Here is a 24,596-nt window from a genome sequence, read left to right on the forward strand (position 1 = left end):
CATAGCATTACCACAGTACTTGAGCTCAAAAGTTATGTTTTCTTAGATTACATTTATAGAATACAGGAAGAATATTAAGAAATATTTTGTAATAAATAGAGTAATGTCAGATATTTTGTATAAGATAAACTTTTTCCAGAATTTTGATAGAACATTAACAGATTTCAGCAACATAAATGTTTTGAAATATAATAGGTTTATTGAGGACTTGAGGATATTGTTTTCCAAGTTTATAATGTAAAGCAAAATAACTTTATAATGCAGAAACTCCTTCAATTTTTAATCCTGCCCTTTTAAATATTTGTTAAAATGAAAAAAGACAGAGTTTTTTCAAGAGGTTGGGACATGGAAACCTGTTTATTTCAACTCTGATGGTTTCAGGAATGCTATTAAGTTAAAAAACAATAAAACAGACACGTTAAAAGGTACTAACTTCCCCAAACAGATAATGATCAAGGTGGATCTATGATCAATAATTCACATTATAAATCTGTGATAATAAATCTTGACGTTCACCAAAATATGATGTCCTCAGCTCAAATCCCACAGCTCTTACATAGGTTTCTCTAGTAAAGAGATTACTTCTTGCAAATATCATAATTAAACTCCAGAAAAAGCTCACAGCAATCAACTAAATGTAAATTAATATTTCTGCCCTAAAGAATTTACAGCCCAAAAATATAAACGCAGGCAAGCACCGAAGCACCAACCACCCAGTCAAAGGGCCCCACAAGGAGCCTTTTTACTTTCTGCAGTAAGTTTTGAATAAGTCTGATAAAAGAGAATAAAATCCTTCTATTGTGTTTGGAGGATTATCTGGCTTGAAGTAAGTTATTTTATCTTCCTCACTGCAGTGGTTCAGGGTTTGTCTCTCTGCTGGCAGCTTCTCGCAGGACGAGCAGCAGCAGGGGCTGCTTCTGCCCCGCAGCCAAGATCAGCTAATGCAGCCCCACACCCCCATGGTGCTCGGCACGGGGATGCATCCAGGCTCCAAGCTCCCTGCGGCTCACAAGGTGCTTATATACACCTACGCAGATGAAAATGCATATATATTCTGCTTTACTCATATTAGTTACCCCTGGAGAGAGAATATATCCCATCTTTCAGCCTGACTGAAACTCTTACAGGGCTGTACAAAATAGAATGTGTTTATTTTAACAAGACATTTCAACCTCTTAATTACAAGGCTGGAAACCAGATTACAAAAAGGAAAGATTCTACAGTCCTTCTTGGCTACATTAGCATTGCATGTGGAAAATCCTTTAACTTGTCTCAGAAATTAAAGTTGAAGGAGAAATCTGTACAGCAGTACCTCATCTTCTGAGTGTGGCTCTGAGCCTGTGCTCTTTCTCTTTCTCAAAGACATAGCCAGCTCCTAAATTTCACTTCCTTCTCCATTTCAGTGCAAATAACGTATTTCTCTTCAACAGGCAAGAGACTTGATAAACATCCACCGTTTTATGTTGGTTCCTTACCTCACACTATCTGAGGCAGGTAAAAAAGAGGCTAGATAAAAGTTATTCAGTATAAACCAGGTCTCAGCTCCCAAGTTTTGGAGCCTGTCTGCCTGTATATTCTCTTTGTTGAAGAACATGACATAATATGTCTCAAATAGCAAAAGAATACATTGGAAGGTGCTTTCTTCAGGCATGTAGATTGAAGTGAAATGCTATACAGCCCAGGCTAAAATCTAAGTTGTCAGAATTATGTTTGATCCAGTGGATCCACTGGAGTGGATTTTTTGAGCTTTTCCAAAGTCTGAGTGTTGCTGTAGACCTTTATTTTTTTAGGTGACAAAAAAATAGGTACTCAAGAATCTCTTAGAATGGGAAGATTTAATGTAGTCATTATAATATAAAGCATAAGCTGCTTTTCCTTTGAAACTGACCTCTTAAAAATTAATTTTTTAGAGGTTCAGGCTACCTCTTAGTGGGCAAAAGACTTCACTAACATAAGGTTGCTAATTAGACAGTGCTGACTGGCACACATAAACAGGTTAGCACTACTACCCATGTTGCTAAAACCACTTTGATCATTGTGTTTATGACAGCTAAAAACCCAGAATTTTCTCACCTATGTAACAGTGAGAAAGAGATATGCTCAAAAGAAGAAAAAGAAAGAGAATTACTTCTCCTTTTTCTGTCAAAATTTAAAATAGCTGGAGAAAAATTGTAAAAAGAACACTTTTTATGTCTTCAAAGAAATTTTAATATTCAAAACTATGATCGAAGCTGGACTGTCATTTGGTGAATTTCAACATCTGTGATTAATTAGCTTTCAGGAAAACTCATCCAAGTCCATAATTATACACTTGCAAATTAAAAACAGGAATAGGAAAACCTGCAATTCAGATGTTCAAGTAAATACAAAGCATTTCCATGTTGATTGAAAAACTACACAAATTCAGCTTAGAGAATATCAATAGATAATTTACTCTCTTGATGATGTACAAATCTTAATAGACTTTATCAGGACAGCTCAGTAAATTAGATGATCTACAGGAAAGATCAGAACAGCAAAATGATTACTCAATGACAGGGTCATACTAGTAATGCTCCCCCAAATACATGTAATACTTAATATGAAATTTTTCTACTTAACAAATCATGATTTTTTTAAATTTAATAATCAGTGTAGTACATTCAAATAATCTCATTTTGAAGAGAATCCTCATGGCAGCATAATGCATCAGTTGCAATTTCCTAACAGCATGGGCTGAAAGTCCCTAAAAGAGTGAATTACAGTAATCAGCCCTTGAGATGACAAAAGCATTAATCAGCATCTCTATATCTTTACTGCTGATCAAGGCCTCAGCTTGGCAATGATACAAAGACTGTTAAAATGAGCCTTTGTAACAGATGCAAATACTTACCAAATGGTAAATCTAAGAGCAATATGACACGTTGTGACCAGATGTATCAAATGATGCTAAAAGCATTACAGAAGGTAATAGCAAAACAGAGAGACTAGAAAATAAAGAATTGTTTTAAATATTCTGCAACATAATTTACGCTCCGTGAAGCATACCATTAGGACTGGTATTTTTCCAAATAGATTAAACTTCAATAAATGAGAACATAATAAGGAATAAATGGAATAACCTCTAAATTACTTAAACACTTGGTCACCAAAAATGGATTATTGTTGTTGGCAGACTTCACCATTCTTGTAATTAAAGTCAACCATTTAAAACACTTTCTTCCTATTAATCTGACACATTTGATGAAGGAACTATAACTTTTAACACCCTCTAATGAAACTGTTTCCACCTTGTACTTCTTCTCAGTAAATGGTGACATTCTGTTCCCCAAGCAAAACAAACAGCCCCACAGATTTCTCAGGGGCTGAAGCCATGAGCTGTGCCTCACAACTGAAAACACAGATAAACCACTAGCTGCCTTTCAGTGACTTCACTGAGAGTGGAGATTATCTTCGCTGAAGACATGAAGAACATTGCATATTTCCTCAGAGAGGGTCCTTCTGGATCAAAATCAGCAATACTTATGAAAATGGGGCCTGACCATTGGTCGCTATCGATCACCGTAAATAATTCAGGATATAAAAGTCATAATTGGAGTGAAAGTTGCAAGACAGGAGCAGGTCTTCCATAAAGACAGTTTTCCTGCTCCTAGCAGAGGTGTAATCTGTGAAGTGTCTATAGCAAGTAACAGGAGAAAACTTGCCAAAGCAAAAAAGCCATAACCATTTTTATCCAAAACTGCAGTTTGGGTGGGAAGACACTCATATTGCCTCATAGTTGGAGGTATCAGTAAGAGTTGGACGGGTTCAGAGGCTTCTGCAGCCCAAGAAAATACAAGCGTATTGCCATCTTTCAGGGACGAGGCTCATGCTCTCAGAGTAAAGATTCTTTGTGGAATTGGAGGGAATTATGCAATTGATCGCAGTGGCCAAGGCTTTATTCAGTCAGACCTTAAAGACCTCCAAGGACAGAGACTGCACAACCTCTCCAGGCAACCTGTTCCACTGCCTGACTGTTCTCATGGGAACAGTCTTTCCTTCTATCCAGTCTGAACCCCTTGTGTTGCAACTTACGTCAATTATTTCCTGTCCTCCCACCACGCACCACCATGAAGTGCCTGGGTCTGTCTTCTGGTTAACGTACCCCTAGGTGTGGGAGGACTGCTGTGAGGTCCCCCTGAAGCCATTTCTTCTCCAGGCTGAACATACCCAGTTCCCCCATCTTCTCACAGAACAAGTGCTCCAGCCCCTGACCAGCTTGACGGACTTCTGCTGAACTCATTCCAGTTTGTCCATTTCTTTCTTGTGCTGGGGGGGCCCAAAACTGGATGCAGTGTCTAGATGGTTGGACTTGATGATCTTACAGGTCTTTTCCAACTTTAGTGATTCTGTGATTCTGTGATGCAGTTTAAGAAGTCCTGAATAGAGGTGGATAATCCCTTCCCTCAATCTGCTGGCTGTGCCCCTGCTCATACAGCCCAGGAGGCTCCTGGCTGTCCCTGATGCCAGGGCATGTGACTAGTCCATGCTCAGCTGTCCAGCAGGACCGCAGCTTGTACCAGGTTGTGTGACTTGTCACGAAGACAAGAAACCAGGAGCATTTGTCTCTCATGTTGATAAATACAACAGTGGCACCTGTGGCCCTCTTTCCTGCAAAAAGCATTGACAACATGACTAATGGGTTACTTGTATAATCATGCTTCAAGAGGGGAAGACAGGGAAAATCCCAGGTCCTTCCTAAAAATCTGGACAAAACATTATCCTAAAGATTTTTGTAATATACTAGGCAACATGGTATCTCTGGGGACCTTAAAATTACTGAGGTCTGTGACTTATACACCTGGAAGTGGACAATGGTATGTCCCTTCTGAACTTGGTATTAACTGTTTGTTTAAAGCTTCTGTGCACTGCCTCACACACCTTAGGTCAGACTTTTAAAGACACCAAAATAATTATTTATTGACATTTTTAATATAGCACCAACTGAGATGAGAGTAAAAACATACCACATAAAGATGTGCTACTGGGCAATCCCACAAACAGCTCTAGATAAAATCCTCTGTTAAAATTTATCAACTACCCAAGCCTCTGCTTTTCCTACTGTGAACTATGCACTAATTAATGTTAGCTTCCTACTATAGAGTGGCATTAACATCACAAGAAATAAGATCACAAACACTATAAAAAACACACACAAAACACCTAAACAGCCCCCATTATTGAAAATGGAACCCAACACATATTAATTGGTTTTACTAACTTTAGCTATTCCTAGATCTTACAAGAGGCCTTACATCAGTGTAACTCCTATTCCTATACCAGAATATCATCCGAGGACCTGAACAAACCCTTGCCTTGTATTTTTAATCACAGCTGTCATTTCTAAATCCAGTACAGGAAGAAGTTGCCACTACACTACAACATGATCTCATTTGCTGTGCCATCAACGTGGGAAATTTCTTTTGCTGACTTGACAAACAGAAATAAATCCTAGATTGTGAAAACATTTTTAGGATTTATTACTTTTTACTAAGAGAACAGAATTTAACCAAGAGGTCTGCACCTGGCCATGAACTGCCTATTTTAATTTTAAGTATCTTCCTCGGTGTATATTTTACAAGAAATCTTCCTCAATGTATTTCAACTTTCAGAACCTTAATGAACAAAATCGGACAGACTTCTTTTAATAAACTGTTTTGTTTCCATGGAAAAGAAAAATTTAATACCGAACCAAGAATTATGTTGAATGACATGCAGAATATGTAATTACATGGATGCAGTGGTGTGCCAGCTCATTGGGCAAAAAAATGGTGTTAGACAGGACTGTTTCCTTCAAAATATTCTTCTAGATCATTTTCTGAAAAAAACATTTCTACGAGCAGAATTTAGGGCATATAGCTTCACAGTTTTCAGGAAAAAATGCAAATAAGTAACAAACAAACTAAAGTGCTGACATTACCAACAAGTGTTTCTCATTTCATTAACAAGGATCTAGACTTGCAACAGCAGTATAAAAGAGCTGATATTAGTAATTTCTCAAATGACATTGTGCTGCTAGATAATTCTGACAGCTTTCAAGCACAGATAGCTCACACTAATGAAGATGGATGTTATAATAGAAGAGACATGGTGGGAAGTTAAAACACCGCATGTCAAGGGAGCTGGGTCCTACTCTTGTATGACTTTGGACTCATTTTGAGGGACAGCTTAATTATTTTTTTCCTGAAGCACTGGAGTTTACCCCCAAGTAAAAGCAAGGCAGGGAGGATCTGGCAGCATGAATGCTACTGCCTCACTCTAAGTTCAAACGATTCTCAGATTTCACTTCAGAAGGAGTCTGAACTTTCCCTCCAGAAGAATCAGCTGGGGTTGCTGAACTTTTGGCAATGTGATTGCCTCCTGGGATCATCCAGGAGTTGTAGCTGGCAAAACCCTTGTCATCCCAGAGACATGGGACATAGGCAGCTCCCTCTCTCTCTCTTATTTTCTTTACTGCGACATTGTAGTTGTCTCTTTTTGGCCTTTCCCTACTTTGGTCTTGACTTAGCATTTGTCACAGAGCAGTAGGAATCAATTTGTGGTCGAAGATATGTGACTATCTGTGCAGCAGATGTTCTGCAAACATCAGATCCTGTGAGGCAGCTGTTCAGTGAACCTCTGAACAAGGCAGCTGTTGTAATAATTGTAATAATCCTCAGTAATTGCAGGGGATTAGACTCAATGACAGAGTTGGTCCATACCTGCCCTGTCTCACCTCTGTATAACAAATTCCTTCTTTGCAATAGATAAACATTTTTTCCCACTCTTAAGAATGATTTCTAGCCAATCCATCAGTTGGAAAGTATTCTGAAGTCCTCAGGTCCCAGAAGGCAACAATCAGAGCAGTGAGTTATTCTAAACTCTAGAAAGGGCATACAAAGCCTTTGAAAAACAAGTCATCGTACTACAAGCTTCCCCTTGCTCCCCATATGCAGAACACAGCCCCCATTAGCTGGTGACTGGGGATCTGTTGACTTTTCTAAAGCAAGGAGCAACATCCAGAGGCTTTAAGTCTCCTCCTATTTCCCTCAAGCCCCAGCACATCAGTTCGGGACAGTGGATCTGCAGCTTCCCTTACCACACAGCAAGAGCAGATACCAGAAAGACCTTAGAAGAGGCAAACAGGAATTTCAAAGCCTCAGAACTGCTTCCCCAAAGCAGCCAGCACTAGCTATAGCTAAATACATAAGAAGTACGTTAGTGTTTTCTGTCAGGAGGCAGTTCTGTTGAGTTGTACGTCTCACATTCTTTTTGTGGGTTTTTTTTTCCTTTACAAGACATTCTTGACTGTTACAGAGGAGCTGGATGAGCAACACTTTGGAAACAACCAACCCACAATGCTAATCCTGATCTCTTTGCCATAATATTTTGTTCAAACTTCTTTCCCAGGGGTTTGGTACCAGGAAATGGGTCTCAAGCAAACTACAATTCTCTTTCCTAGGTTTTGAGAGGGAGGATGAAGAGGCTAGAATCACCTTTACCAATACTATGGGGAAAAAAGAAACAATGTTACTTAATTGTCAGAAAAATAACAGTATCTACAAATTCTGCAATGACCTAATTCTAGCTGTTACTACAGAATGACCTCAACTCCGAGGACTCAGCTAGTGTTACCAATCAAAAAAGAAAAAACATCAAAGAGAAAGCTGAAATCTCAGAATATCGATGTTGACATTTTAGTACTTAAAAGGCAAAGTGATTGATGCATGGCTCAGGACTGTCAAAATCTAAATTCTGTAAAGACAAGAAGACAAAGGGGAGATTAGTTTTGTTAAAAAATGAATTAGCTTGGGAGCACCAGCCATAGTAAGAAACAAATGAGAATGCACTCTTGCCCTGCCCACTAATAAGTTAGCTATCTTCACCTGTTTGTTGTCAAAACTATTTTTAGACTGAATTGTCAGAGTACTTTTTTCTGTACTTCCAGTGTGTGGCCAGGACAGAGACAGGACACCCCGCAATGATGGAACGGCTGCATGCAGTGGGACTCCAGTCACCAGCAACATTTCAGAGAGAAAAAATAATTCTACAAGGGGATAGTTGCTCTCATCATTGCACAAGAAACTTTCCTTCAAGAATTACTTCACTGTAGTCTGAAGTCTGAAGAATATATGCTGATTTCAGATAAACCTTTAATTCTCTGGGACTGATCCTGTCAAAACCTTTTGAAACTGATCAGTCCTCTAAAAAGGACATTACCTCACTGGACTACTGTACTTATTATTTGACCACAAGCCAATGCCATTACTTCTGCTTAGACATTTACAGGCAACATATTCTCTCCCTCTGCCTTTAGTGCTTTTATTTAAAATTATTCCTGAAGAAGCATACTGACACTTTAAGTCTCACATATTCAACATTTGATTGACGATGTGGTATTCCACTTCACATGCTTCCAGTATGATGATCTCCCCTTCAGCAGTCTGCAGATGCACATGTAGCTTCTTGGCAGATACTACTTACCAGTTACATTTTGCAAGTCATATCAAAAAGCCAGAGGTCATGATACTGAGCTGCTATTCGCAGTAGTTCTGTTTCTTAGTAGAACATCTTGCTCAAAGAAATTTAGCACCATTACCTCTGTCCTTTTCATGACCCAACAGAGTATTGTCTCATGCAGCAAAGAAGAAGGAGCTTTGGAGGTCAGAGAATGCAGAAACCAATAAGACCAGGTCTTACTCGTCAAGGTGTTATGCAAACCTGTAGCAAATGACAGATACTGTCCCATGTAAGAAATAAGCCATACAATCATGAGATGTACAGCTAAACATAGAAAAGCATGTTCTTTCTCTTACTAGTTTAATTAATCTGCAACTTCAGAACTGTAGACCAGCCATGAAAAAATTCACAAACAATAGAGTGATTCAGGTTTATTTCATTTATAGAGGTTATCGGGCCATGAATTCTTTGGACATGGAACATTTTTATATGAATGTAGTTAACAAAATTGTCTAACCAGTACTCAAAAGGTTAAAAAGAAGCAAGCCAATAAATACTGAAAAGCCATAGTACTTTGGTAAACATGATATTGTCATCAACACATTGATAAACAGCAGCTGACCACAAATTCAGTTTATCTTTGATATGCAATTGCTATTAATCGTTTTTGTTACTGTGTGTTCCCTAGAGCAAAAAAGTTTAGAAGTTCCTTATCTTAGGACCACAAGGTGTGTCACAGACAATTTTTTTTTTTCATTTCTTTATTCTTAAACAGGTTAACACTTTGTGCTTGAGATGTGATAATCATATTCTGTAAGGTTTCATTCCTTCACTGGGCGGCATGCTGAAGTCCAGGTTTCCCATGAAGCCCACTGAAATTAATAGGCATATTGCCTTCACAGAATGATTTGCAAAAGCAATGCTTAACGTTTATCGTAATTCCCTTTTGGCTATCTTTATATTTTCCTAAGGTATCATCCTTCTCCTGTGTACTGACAAGCAATGAGAGAAAGTACGCACTTGAAAAAACAAGCTGAGTGGAATTAGGAGGAGTAAATAGTGTGCTCACTGGGAAGTAATTAAAAGCCATGAAGCAGGAAGAATGCTGGAGGTGCCTAAAAGGCATTATAATTAAAACCTAATGGATGTTAACTGTGAGTGGAGCATTGAAGCCATTGACATGAATGACAAAACTCCCACAGAATTCAATAGGGACAGGATTTTACTCTGTAAGTGCTCAACAAGAAGGCCAGTTCAGCTTCAGAGAGATTGATTGGAGGTTTGAGGATAAAAAGAAACCTTGCTGAAAATGGGAACTGGTGATTTATATAGACAGTGATACGCACAGTTGTGAAATCTCCACAGGAGAAATGAAATGAGAGAATGAAAACCAAATGAGTTAATCCTTGAGAAAGGGGAAGAAGAAATGAGTTTTAAAAAATGATTAGGGAAAAAAAACAAAGACCATTACAAAGGAGACAGAATCAAGGCAAATCCTGAACATGGAACAACTTTATCCCTACTAATAACTAGAAAGAAAGTGATGAACCAGTTAAAAAGCAGTGGTAAGTTTGTAGAGCATAGCTATTAATAAAAAGCATATTGGGAATACTTGGAAAATCTGAATTGGTTCAGATAGCACATAGTCTATTTAACCATAAAACAGAAATGAATTAAGAAAGAAAAAGAATTTGCCATTCAGTATATCTAATCTCCAGAGCCCGGTTAAGTAATGGAACCATTCTTCAGAAACAGTCAACCCAGTTCCAGTGGTTTTAACATCACGTTGTCAAAAATTGGCAACATAATGTAAGTTTGCCTAGATGTATTTAATGTATTTACATAAAAACCCAGGAATTTAAAATCATATTGGAAATCACCACTATCCTATAACAAATATACCACCAAAAGTCCTACTTATACAGGGAGTCTAGCAGGCTAACAAATTCTGAATGGCAAATTTGGTGTTAATTTGACAAAATTAATGAAATTTCATACTAGACACACTGCATGTGAATAGCAAAAAAACATGCAGAAGAGTAGGTGCAGAAGATTACATAAGTACTTGGAGTACTTCAACTGTTGCAAGAGGGATTTCTGTTAACTTGGCTGGTATATCCAGAAATCTGACATCAACAGTCAGCAAGCAATGGACAGAAAGGAAATATTAGCAGCATATCAGCCCATTGAGCAATGATACTCTCCATGTCTGGAGAACACAAGGTCACTCCTTACCAGACCAACAAATCTTCCCAGCAGAATAGTCTTAACATTGAGTACTAATTCATGAAAAATGATGATGTGGAATTGTGAGCATGTAACTTGTAGAGGGGTATGAGAAGCCCTGAAAGAATTGTGGAAATCAAGTATTTTTAACAACACCAGCAAGCAGAAAATTTCCTAAAATGCCATGCGACCTTTCATTTTCTGATCCTGCAAGTCAGCAACTAAAAATATGCACTTAATTACTTATTTAATTTGTCTGTGTGAGATAAAAAAAGGACACAGAGCCAACTGAGAGTGTTTGGGACCCCTGGGTTCTTAAACAGTGACTCCAGAGAGTCCTAGTTGGAGCTTTCAGCTCTGATGGGACTTCACCGTAACCAGAGAAAGGGTGGAGGAGGGAGCTTCTGAAGCATCGTGAGCTCTGTCTCTGCACCTCTTACTCAGTCACGCTACCTAAGAGGTAGTGGGTCTTACGCAGACTATCGCAGACATTGTTATATTTCAAATACAACTATACCATCTCTTAAAGGACTGGTTATCCTAGTGCTGTGAGCAAAGACACTTACAACTGCTCTCATCTGTAGACTTTGTCATGAAGTATCCTCATGAGACACTCCTGGTATTTCTGCAGTGTAATGCAAAGGCTTAGTAAGAAAATATTCCCCTGAGACATGAGTCCTAGTCCCTCCCCAGACTACACACTTTGTTCCTACAGCCACACTAACACTCCCTGGAGACATGACGCATACTCTCACGCACATTCTGTAGGGAGGTCTATTTTTCTCTCTTCTCCACATCCACGCACAGTATACAAAATGCAAATAGGGCAGTCTTAAACTCCCAAAAAGCACACATTACTTATTTATTCTTGACTGCAGTTCCACAAAGATGTAAAAAAAAGACAACCCAACCAGCAATTGTCCTATTTACTTTGTCCTACATCTTGTACGCACTGATTCATATTTAAATTTCCAGTCATTTTTAGCACAGTACAGTTACTTCTATGTACCAGGTCAGGTCATTCTAGACATATAATTGACACTCTTATCCGCAAATTTTGGAAGGAAAAGGTCTCTTCAATCACTATGAAGAGCTGAGAAAATGTTGACGAGACTTAAATTATTAACAAGAAAATGAAAATCACCTTAATAATTTTCCACTTCCACTAGTGGAGAAATAATGAGTTTGTTTTTAAGTTAGAAGTCACTTGTTCCTCTACAGAAGTGATATTCAAAGTTAAGACTAGAATCCCACTTATTTCTCTCATTTTGCTCGTGAGTTGCATCACATACAGTATGTAACATTGTTCACTATTTTTAGAGCTGTGAAAATCAGACATAAATCATTCGTTTCACAAGTCACCTTTAAGGAAGTATTTAAGGTTTTTTTCCTCTACTGTGACTACATAATTGAAAAGTAAGTACTAAAAATGTTTAAACATGAGATTCAATGGCTTAAAATGAATACTGCCACAGTAAAAATAGATTCCTTGAGAGAATTAACTAATCATTAATAACTTGAATTGACAAAGGCAGCACTAATCAAGGTCTGGCTTCATAATAATTCTTATAAAAATGGGTGGAAGGGGAGAGCAAGCTAATGAAGTGAGAATAATTTCTGCAAAAATAGTAATGAATCTACAGCACATTAACTCATTATATAATTATACTTTTATTTCAGTATTTCCTTTCCAGGCCAAGAAAAATGCAGGGCACTTAGGACAGGCTGAACAGGGAAAAGATAATGCTTTTTATTACTGGCAGCACCTACGTCATGTGAGGAAATATCAGAAAAAGAGATCAGTTTTATGTTAGAAAAGGGGATCAAGCATCAGAAAGGTGCTGACCAGAAAGAATGACCCAGTTATAGAAATAAATGTACAAGGTATGCTGAATACCATTTCTTTGAAAAACTATATTGTTAACTCGAGTGCCCAGCTCGTGGGACTATCATGCCACACTAAATTAAAGACTAACCTGAAAAAACACATTTCTATCCAAGAAAAGTACAGCACTTGAATCTGACCCTCAAAGTTGACAGAAATGTCTGAGGACTCCAGTGGGGACAGAATCAACCTCCGTATACAGAATTTCCCGGGTTGAAATGTGTGTGCACTGTAAAGCACACGCACATTAAGCCTTTGGCTTCAGAGAGAGATCAGAACTGTACCTGCATAAACCGCACGGATGGTACAGGCCCAGAAGACCTTCCAGAAGTGTCAAACTTATAATGCATGGCTCTACAACACAGCATACATGTTCAGAGGCTCCAAATAAGATCGTTTCTATGTCCAGAGTCCCAGATGAGACTACTACGAAATGCTGATGTGCAGCAGCTGGTGCAGGGGCATCTGGGCTAGGGTTATCAGGTGTCCCTAAATCCCAGACACATTTATAAAGTATTCAAAATGTGCCAAGATTTCTAGAGAATACAGCCGAGAAAATCCAGACATAAGTATGCCCTAACCCTCCACGACAACGTTTCTGAACAAACTTCCCAAACATCCACAACTTCCAGTGTTTTTTTCTGAGGTGATAATGAGTAAATACTGTTACCTACGTACTACACACGCACACACTGAGAGTTCAAATTACTTCATGAACCTCCTAGCCAGCTTCAATTTAAAGTGTTCACGTAAAAACTTCATTTAGCCTCCACAGCTGCTTCAACCAGTGGGAGTCTTTGGCTGGCTCTGAGCTCTGGTCAAGTGAGAAAGCAAGCAAAAGGAGTTTGTAAAAGCTTCTTTTCTTTTTAAGTCTTTACTATTGTGTGAGTAAAGGTAGCCGCATTTATATTCCTTGAAATAAATCTTATTTGACACAGTTATTCTGTCTGACTCTCTGCAAGGCAGACTTTTTTTGCCAGGAATAAAAGCTGTGATCATTATAAAACTGTGAGAAAAATCAATGTCATAAAAAAGAATGGATATTTTATATATGCACACAAACACTGCACACACACATAGTATAAGACCTGATCCTCTGATCATGCAAATGAGTAAACAAATTAGTTGCCCTTGCTGAGGATAACTTCTAACACTATTGCTAGATATTTTCTGGAGGTGGGGCTGAGAGAAAGCACCAACACAAGTTAATCAGAACTTGCTATTTTTTCTTCTCAACATCATGTCTGATAATTCAGTTTATGTGAGCCTACAGCTAATTTAAAAGATCACTGTAATGCCAGTTTTGCTAATGGTTTTCCTTTTAGACTTCAACAGATCAGGATGTTTCCTCTCAGTTTTCTATGTGTAATTCTGCCTTGCACAATGCTAATTTTAATTTGAAGTTATTTTCTGTTTTGTATTTTTTAAAAACTGATATATTTTCCTCTTCTAAGCAAATCATACCTTCCTCCGATGGTTTCATATATTTAGATTTTCTTACTAAAATACCAGCCCCTTCTACTTTCAATGTTTTTCATTTTTCTCACTAAATTCCTCTTTAATTTGTGTATGTATTACCTTCTGTTACAGCATTTCTCTGCAGAGAATCTGAAATAAACATCAAAAAATGCCATAATTTCAAAGTGTCTTGAGAAACAAATTATGTCTACACTATGCAGTCCTACTTTAGACCGAAAATATTTCAAAATCTCAGATTTCTACTTAGTACATTATAATACATATCAAAATCTCTGGTTGCATTTGACATTGCAGGTTTGACTTAATTGTGTACAAACATCACTCCTTGTTTGAAGATTCTCCAGTCAGACAGTTCTGGCTGCTTTATGCATTTCCTCTGTATTATTCCAAGTACTACGTAAGCTTTCACAAGGAAAGGTCTCTGCTGCAGTACGGTTTGCCTTAATTCCTAAGCATCTTCATTTTATCCAGCCTGTGTTTGTACACCAGCATAAAGGCTGTGCTCCATAAGAAATCATTTCTGCAATTGCCAGCTTGCAGAAACTCCCTGCGCAGCCTCATGCAATCGGTGAGAAGGAACCGCACGCCGCTGGTTGGTGGCCACGGGATGCCACATTAGACATTTTGCTGTGCTTCCCTCCCCAGCGGTCCCTGATGCTGCCTCCAGGCCAGGCTGTCAGGGGGCAGGTATGCCGCAGCGAATGCCGGAGCAACACGTCGAGCACCCTGATGGCTGGGTGGGCTTTTCTCTACCTGCCTTCGGGAACAAACATCAATCAGCTAGCAAAGACTGTACCTAAACATAAAAAAAAAACCAAGCAGGGGACTGGTAGTTTGTTTTTCTCTCTTAACTGACACATCAGTTCCGTACATTGCCAAACAAAGGGAGTTCTGACTAAATATTTGTCTCCCACTCTCTCCCTCTATGAAAAATTAACATGCACAGGCTCACTCAGATGAAGAACAGCATGAAAGGGGCTAACAATGAAAGAGTAGTACGAAGAGACAAAACATTCATTAAGGATTAAAAAAAGAAGGGTGGCTTTACACACTGCCAAACAGCTTTTATTTAAACAGGCTATTGCATCCTGCCCCCACTATATACAGCCACACGAGGCTGACACTAGAATAAATCTCAACTCTATAAAAATTTACTGACAAGACAGACTGCGAGAGAAGAGCTTGTTTACCCTCATCCTCCAGCTCTTCCCCTCCTGCAAAATTCGGCAGTTTAGTGCTGCATAAATCTGTTTAATATTTCCCAGGACTTCTCCATCCAGCTAACTTCTTTGGAGACCCAGAGACCGCTGGCACTTCAAGGAAAGCTGGGCAATCCCTTCCTTGCTGGGATACAGGACCCCCCACAAGACACCTAGAAAAGCAGAGGAGATAGAGGGGCAGGAGGAAAGTGATATGACACAGCTACACCATTTTGATTTTCCAAAATGGAGGCTGGTGGGAAAAGGGGGCAGGTTCATGAAGAAAGGACGCACTCCACACTGCAACCTGAAGGAGCTGGATCAGCAGCAGTGCCATGCTGTGTGGCAGGGCTGCAATGGGGGAACAGCACTTCACCCCTGCTCGACCCCAGTGCGCCCCGCAGGGCCGTGGCACGCAGGCACCAGGGGAATCCCACCGTTTTTCCAGTTCCCTGAACCCAGAAGCTGTCATGCTGATTCAACTACAGCCACAACCAGTGCTCCTCTGGACTTCTGTTCACGCTAAGGGGATAATTTTTCAGTCAAGCAAGCAGCTCAGTACTCATCTCATGCCTGAAAGTTTCAGATTCCAGTCTAAACTACCCAAAGCCACCCTGCTGTTTGCCTTCCTCTTTTTGCTGGCATGAGGAATATTTTCTGTGATAAAGGCTAGTGAAGCCCTAGGAAACATGGCCAACCCAAATACTGCAAGTCTTTATGAACGAGCAGGCTGCACAGATGTGACCCAAGATGCTTTAGGTTCAATTAATCCTGTCTTGGGTCAGGATGGATTATGTGACTCTTAGAGTCCTTGAGAAAACCCTCCTCTCTGACTCTGTCATTTGTTAAAAAGCTATCAACCAACTTCTCCCCTTTGCTCTCCACCACGTAACACAATAGGCGCAAATCTAGCTTAAAAGTAAAGGTTAAGACCTGCAAGTGCAAGAAAGAGTTGGAGCAGGTGTCTTTTTACGACAAAGAAAAGTCACAAATGGGACATGTTAGGTTAACCAAGCTGAACAGATCTAGTGGAAAACATGCCACATGCTGAACTAATGTTGACATGAGCCAAAACAACGAATTCATCACAGACTTGGTGGCATGTCCACATCCACAATCCCTGCAGTACTGTCCATGTGGTCCTGTGACAACACAGGGTGACAGACAGGAGATTAAACTGGGCAGTGGAGCAATAAGCAGGATGGACAATGTCTATCCGATGCCCAGCCCAAACTGGCAACATTGAAAAAAACTAACATGGCCTTGGGCACTGTCCACGCTCTGCTCAACCCTCCCACTGAAGACTGATGAAAACAGCTCTCCCCAAGAGGTGATCCAGCAGATGATCTAAAGTGAACAATGAGGTGCATGGTGGGGGAAGATAAACATGGGGAAGGGGCCCAAACTGTGACAGGACTTCCATGTGATGGTCCTGCTGGAGACATGAGACCCCGTCTGCGGGCAGTCCCCCTCAATGCCCTTGCCATCTCTGCGGGAAGGAAGGGGAAGAAATCTCTACCCCTAGATGTTCCTTTCACATGTCTCCCTAGAAAAGGATGTTCTAGGCCATGCCAAATATACCAGCATGGTGTGTTTCCACACCACTGGCTTGACGGCTTGATCGCTGCTCTGACTGTTCTGACAGGGTGAAAAAGAGGCCGTGAAAAAAATGTCAGTTACATTTTATCTGGAGAATCATTTGCAAAAGTTTGATGGAACAGTGTGAAGCTTTCCCTGGTGCAGGACTAGGAAATCCACCGAACTGGAAGGAGGCCAAAGGGCAGAAATCAGAACGGCTGTAAAAGATTCAAGTGGAAATATCTTCGAGCAAGGGACCTTTCACAGTTTATACCCATTCTTGTTCTCATGTGTTTAAAATACCTTCCCAGAAACTAAGGATAATTATTGTCTCACCCTCGATGTTGGACATGTCATTCAGCAAACTTTTTTAACACCTTGTGTTAAGAAAGATAACATTTCCAAACAGTGAGAAATTACCCTGGGTTTATTGTACTTCTATTTAGCATGGCTCTGGCAGTAAGAGCTGCATCCACAAAACAAGCATTAAAGAACCCAAGCAAGCATTGACATCTCCTCAGAAAATCAGAGGTGTTTAGCTCCCTACCGTATTAGCTTCTGCCTCCCACCCTGCTGTATTACCCCCAAAATCCCACTGTTTGGCAGAAGAGATTTTGCCTGACGAGGAATGATACCAAGGCTGATGGAGCCGAAGACCTCTTCCCCACCGTGGGCCAGGTGTCCCCACAAGCAGGAGGGCTGTAGGACACCACACAGGGACACCAGCACCATCCTCACAAGAATTTTGCGAGGACCAGAGAGTCCAATGCCCCACGCCTGGAGAAGCCACAGTGTGTCTCTGCCAGGAACTTAAACAGCCTTCCAAGGAGGCACCAGAAGGACCTCTGGGCAAATACCAAGTCCATTCACTCCACCGAATTCAAGAAATGTTAAACACTTCTCAGCATTTTAGTCGGTTAGAAAGGGACTTACATGTTAGGTTGAATTAGGACCAAAAAATTATACCTGACTGAGACGTGCTTTTTACAACACAGAACATGAATAATCTAGTGGACATGTTTTCGTCCGGAAGGGTATATCAATTTTAAGATTTTGGTCCAATTTTGGACACAAAGAGGTTAATAAGAATATAGCAAAAAGATGCTACAAAAGTCAGAGATGTGTCCTTGAATGCCTTATTTTCTCCTCTCTTTTATTGTTTTGTCTTTTTCTCCTGTTAAAAGACCTAAACAACAGTGTTAAAGGGGAAGATTTCAAAGTCTGTATGTGTTATTAGATGAGGAGCCACAACATATCATATGGAAAAGGGAACTGAAGACGAAAAAATTTCTATCATTTAAGACCCTAGTCTTGCCAAAAGCAAATGTAGATGAATGCAGACTGACAAGCCCTGGAACAAAGAACCAAACTGACAGACTACCAGCTAAAAGAAAGATTCTGCAGCATAAAAAGAGATTGGAAGTTATTACAGAAAAATCCTTTAAAGCCTTTAGCCAAGTATCCAGTTGTAGTAAAGAAAGCAAACAAGAGGTTAGATAGTATTGCTAAAAGAATATAAATCAAAGCTGTTGATATTATCACTATAATAACACAGTAGCTAAACTTGCAGAGGGAATACATGGTACACTTTAAGTGCACACGCACTGGAGGAAAATACAACTTCCTTTTTGGCAGGTTGAGCAAAAGAGCTATGAAATACTAATAGCAAATACAAGGTTTGAACCAAACTAGAAGTCAGAGGCAATATCTGAGGTCCTTCCACCAGTCAACCTGATTATTTAGCTGACGTACTATTTGAATTATTACTAACAGTTTTAATTAAAATTTTGGACATGCACAGCTTAGCACCGTCATCAGAGAGTGGTAAAACAGAAATCCGATATTGAGCATCCCCAAGAGCTCTGTGTGAGAGGGTCATAACCGCTTCTGTAGGGCAGGCTGGCTACAAGTGAGTTTTCCCTTCCACAAAATAGTATCTTTTGTAACAATTGCTGTCCTTCCTGATCATTTTCTCCAGCATTTGACAGCAAATCTTGGAAAATAAGGAAAACATGCTTTCCTTTTCTTCAGTTACAATATGATCTCCAGGCCTAATTAATAAGGGTAGCCAGCAAGTCACTGAAACTGCTGGATTTTCTCTTAATGCCTTTGTTAAACTCCCTACAGGTCACTGAAGATCTAATTCGTAATTACCAGGACTGCATATGCCTGGGATATATCTCTTAAAAATAATATTGATGACATACGAGTTACACTATTGTCTAGTTTAGTATTGTTTAACATAAAAGCACTGCACTTTCCTGCAGATCAAGAAATCCTGTGCTGAATGTTCCTAGATCATATTTTTATTGGTTTCATGCTTACCATGTACAATTATGTTTGTCTAACTTTGTTTAGAAGGGGAAAAGAATGAAAGAAAATCTTTCCGGGTGGGTTTCGTTTTGTTTGAGGTTTTTTGCAATACACTTAAAATAATTGTATTTCTGCAAGTCTTTTGGTAGAACTGAATTGTACCATTATATTAATCACAAGTGCAATCACTCACTATGTTAGTTGTTATTTTGGTTAAAATTTACCTATTACTGTTTCTGGTCAGAGACATGAGGTTAAGGGATAAAAGAAATGTTAATCCAAAAATCACTCATTTAAAGAACAAATACATATGCATAAATAGCTACAGATTTGATCAGGCATTCTTCCCCAACTACAATCTACCTCTGATAGCAACAGTAGAAAAAAATCTCAAATAGTGGATTCCCTCACTGAAACCGAAACTGCTTCACCATTTTCCAAGGGTTCACACCAGAAAACAGCATCATGAAGTTAACTGAAACAAGAAGCAAAATGAAATCCAGGTGTATTGAGTTTGCGTGGCAGCATTTTGGTAGCGGGGGGGCTACAGAGGTGGCTTCTGTGAGAAGCTGCTAGAAACTTCCCCTATGTCTGATAGAGCCAATGCCAGCCAACTCCAAGACGGACCCGCCACTGGCCAAGACTGAGCCCATCAGCAACAGTAGTAGCGCCTCTGTGATAACATATTTAAGAAAGGGGAAAAACAACTGCATAACGGCAGCCGGGGGAGAGAGGAGTGAGAATATGTGAGAGAAACAACTCTGCAGACACCAAGGTCAGTGAAGAAGGGGGGGGAGGAGGTGCTCCAGGCGCCGGAGCAGAGATTCCCCTGCAGCCCGTGGTGAAGACCATGGTGAGGCAGGCTGTCCCCTGCAGCTCATGGAGGTCCACGGTGGAGCAGATATCCACCTGCAGCCCGTGGAGGACCCCACGCTGGAGCAGGTGGATGCCTGAAGGAGGCTGTGAATCCTGTGGGAAGCCCGTGCTGGAGCAGGCTCCTGGCAGGACCTGTGGCCCTGTGGAGAGAGGAGCCCACGCTGGAGCAGGTTTGCTGGCAGGACTTGTGACCCCGTGGGGGACCCACGCTGGAACAGTCTGTTCCTGAAGGACTGCACCCCGTGGAAAGGACCTATGCTGGAGCAGTTCGTGAAGAACTGCAGCCCGTGGGAAGGACCGACGTTGGAGAAGTTTGTGGAGAACTGTCTCCCGTGGGAGGGACCCCACGCTGGAGCAGGGGAAGAGTGTGAGGAGGAAGGAGCGGCAGAAACAACGTATGATGAACTGACCTCAACCCCCATTCCCCATCCCCCTGCGCCGCTCGGGGGGAAGAGGTAGAAAATCGGGAGTGAAGTTGAGCCCGGCAAGAAGGGAGGGGTGGGGGGAAGGTGTTGTTTTTTTAAGATTTGGTTTTACTTCTCATTACCCTACTCTGATTTTGATTGGTAATAAATTAAACTAATTTCCCCAAGTCAAGTCTATTTTGCCCATGATGGTAATTGGTGAGTGATCTCCCTATGTCCTTGTCTCGACCTACGAGCCTTTCCTCATCTTTTCTCTCTCCTGTCCAGCTGAGAAAGGGGAGTGAGTGAGCGGCTGTGTGGTACTTAGTCCGGCTGGGACTAAACCACGACACCAGGGAAAAAGAAGCAGCACTACCCAATCGATGGAGAACTATACAAGAAAGAAAATGCAAGAAGAAACTGATGTAGGAAATTAGTATAATGGCATTTTACAATCCCAGTAGCCTTCATGTTCTTTTAAAATATTCCTGATGACTTTTCATATGAAATATATTTCTCTGTTACAGGTTGGCTGGCAACATTGCGTGACACAGCATTTCTGCTTAGGACTTCACTATCTGTGAATCATCTTAGCCCAGTAATTATTCTGAGCTTGATATTGAATTTTCTCTGCCAGTTCATCCACTGGGATAAGAACTAAAGTGATTTCTATCTGCTGGGAACGCAGTCCTTTAAATCATGCTTTCCCTCACATGTGATACATGAGGTGATTATGTCTACACTGTCTCTCAGAGCGTCCTGGAGGCCCTTCTCAAGATCAGACCTGGGTGCCGTGCAGAGAGGAAGCCTGCGGTGTCCCATCAGCGTAGCCGGCGCGACATGGCCCAACGCCGGGGCCTTGCCTGCCCAACCCACCGACAGATGCTCGCTGCAGACAGGAGGGAGCCTTCAAGGCAGCACGACATGCCAGAAGGGGAAGAAGACCAACCATATGCTGTTAACCACTGCTCCCAAGCCCACTGTCAGCCACCCAGGGAGGCACTCTGAAAAGCCGGGCTTTAGTTTTGCATAGATTGTAAACATGCTACACTTTCAAGTCTAATTAAAACAAAAAGCATCTCTGAGAAACAAGCATCAAGAGCTCCACCTTCTTCTTACAACACTGTGAGTTCTGTACGTCTTCCCTGAGATCAGTGTGAACTGCTGGTGGCTGGGGAGGACTCTTGAGAGGGCTCAGCATGTCTGAAAAATATTCAGTTGCCTGACACTTTTCTGTACTGAAAGCTGTTTCTAAATACATGAACTAATATGAACTCTGGGGCAGGTACCTTATTTTGTTGTGGATTCATACAATTCCCAGGAAAATAGGGGTTGGCCTAGGACTGCGGCAGCGTAGCACTGCCAAAGCAACAACACAGGAACAACGTAAACATCAGTCACAGCACTAAGATCCTGCGATACATCTGCCTGTGACTCAAGCAGGAAATCAGCAAATTTTCAAACAAAGCCTCGCATGAAAAAGCAATTTAAACTCCAGATCAGCTGAAGTAAAATGCTTTCTCTCAATACTTTTAAGAAAACAAAGCTGTAAGGCAATGTCAAAGTTGTTACTAAAAAATATAAAATGTTTCTCCATTTTTTATGTAGAGTTTTTCAAATGAAGGCAGCAGTCTGTTTTGCTACGCACAGGAGAACTGCTTCCCTATCCCAGGCTAAGTGAATAATGCCTTTCACAAAACAGCAGCATAAAACAGTTCATGCAGACTTTCTTAGTACTTCACAGAACAAAGCATCCTAAGAACCAAAACAATTAGCAACTGGTAATTCTTGTTATCTTTTTCTTTAAGAACTGGGATACATAATAACTTGGCCAAATGGTGGAATACGTCACATATTCCTCCCTCCCCGGAATTTTAAGAAGTTACAATGCACTGGCAGATGAGCAGCACACAAGTGTCACTGCCTCGCACAGGTTAAAAGTCTCATCTGCTCATGTTCCTGCTCACATGGGTATCTTCCCTTCTCATACCTTTCCTGAAAAAAATATTATTTGTCAAGCAGATGTGTGTTTAATGAAAATCAAATCCTTAGTGGACGGCAATATGTAAAATACCATGGAAAACAATGACAGCAATTGAAGACATGCCCCACTTCACAGTGTTTTGTCAGCATACGCACTGAGGTTACTCACTTGCAAAGACTTGCATTATTCAAACAAGCCTACAAGTTAGGAAAAAAAAAATAGTAAGTTATGGCTTAATTAACTGCTAAGCCTTATTCCTGGGGCCATCCGCACTTTGCTCAGAAGCAGCCATTGGCACCTTCCCACATGACTACCAGCCATTAAAGGTCCTCTTCCCTTTAGCATCCCCTCGCACAAAGCAAATACTTAATCTCATATAACAATACCATCTAGCGGTAAAATGTATTCATTACACTTAGAATCTCCGTCACGGATTTGCCTACAGGACCATCGGATACACACAGCGAGAGCAGGGCTGGCAGAAAACGTCTCGTCAGGTTGCCTAAACACACACATCTCAGCCCAGCACCTGAACAAATTCATAATACTTCATTTCATTTGAACACGTCCTTAGCTTTAAGCATATGAATCGCTCCATGTAGATCAGATGAGCCTCTACCCCTTCAAAGAATATTAATATATTGATGCCATAAACCACCACCTAAGGAGCAAAGACACAGAACCAGGCTGGAAGTCATTGCAAAGCACAGCGCTACCTGTTACGAGTGTGCTGGCCACACATCTTGAACGACAGTGTGCCCACAGCTTCTGTATGCCATTTAATAATACACGAAACACAATTTTCTCCTGTCCTGAAGACAGTAAATAGGAAAAAAGTGCTTACTCCTCCCTACATAAAGACACAAGCTGTATTCAGGTGGTACTCTGAACCAACCTCCTTTGTATGACTCCACTTATCCATGATCTCTAAGAAGAGTGAAAATTGAACAACGAGGCAAATTGTTACATTTAGCTGCAATCCCGTTAGGAGAGTGTGAATGGTTTGAGACTGCAGAATAAAGGCTAGAGTGAGTCAGCAAGGCAGAAAGATGACAAATGGGAAACAGCAACAACTTGTTCTACAAAACAATAAATACTGGTTACATTGATGATGCAGATCTAAAAAGCTATTTGACATGAAATAAAATTATTCAAAGATAGAATCCTGTACTAATGAAATGGGACAATTTGCTCTACTTCAGTGGGCTTTGTGGGAACATTAGTACATTGTAAACAACATATTAACATAGAGTGCATATTTGTGAAGGGCAAATTAAGTCAATACTCAAGCTGTAGGAACAATTTAGCACATAACGCAGTGCCACGTACAAGTCTGGCTTGTGATCAGCTTGGCCTCTTGAATTTTTCTCTCTCAAAAAGAACTACCTTTGCCAAAAAGCTGAAACATGCCTAATACTCAGGAAAAAAGAAAACATTAAATATGCACCCTAGCAACTTACATAGAGATCCGTTTGTGGCAAGCTATAAAGTTCTGCTTACAGTGAAACAGGAGAGTCTAGAAAAACTCTGTTGTTCTAAATATGTTGTTATAAAATCAAGTAAATTGCTTTCACAAAATATGATGATCTAGAAGCCTTCTTCAAACTTGCATTGGAGCTGTTGCTTTTCTGCAATATACATCTTCATCCAAGAATCCTGAAAACTATTTAAATGCTTGCCTTTCTCACATTCAAATCCCCTTAATTAGACTCAACACGACTAATAATGTAACTATCACCCTGTGAAAAACTGATGTTCTTCAGAATCTCCTTTAAGCAGCCACTTCCCTTAATGAAAATATCAGCAAAAGAAGCAAATTTCCAAACATGAAACATTTATTAGCCAGCAATAACAACTTCCTATTAAAAATGGCAAATTAGCAACAGCAATGAATCTAACAATTGTTTAAAATGCTATTAAGTGTTAAGATGTTAACAAGGGAATATGGTGACAACCTCTTATGAATAAAAAATGATGGATAATATTCTGTTTTAAGAGATTCTGAACAGAAATGCCATTGGCATCATGCAGTTTCTCTCCAGTGTATATTTCTGCCACCCTCAAATACACAATTACGTTATGATGAGCTTCAATTTATTATTTTAGATGTTAGTTATCAGCTCTAATACATTTTGTTTTTTAAATCTATTCATAAAGCTCTTTACATGGACAACTAAAATTAATTTGAAATTCGG

Source organism: Gavia stellata, chromosome 4, assembly GCF_030936135.1.
Source record: "Gavia stellata isolate bGavSte3 chromosome 4, bGavSte3.hap2, whole genome shotgun sequence".
NCBI classification, from domain to species: domain Eukaryota; kingdom Metazoa; phylum Chordata; class Aves; order Gaviiformes; family Gaviidae; genus Gavia; species Gavia stellata.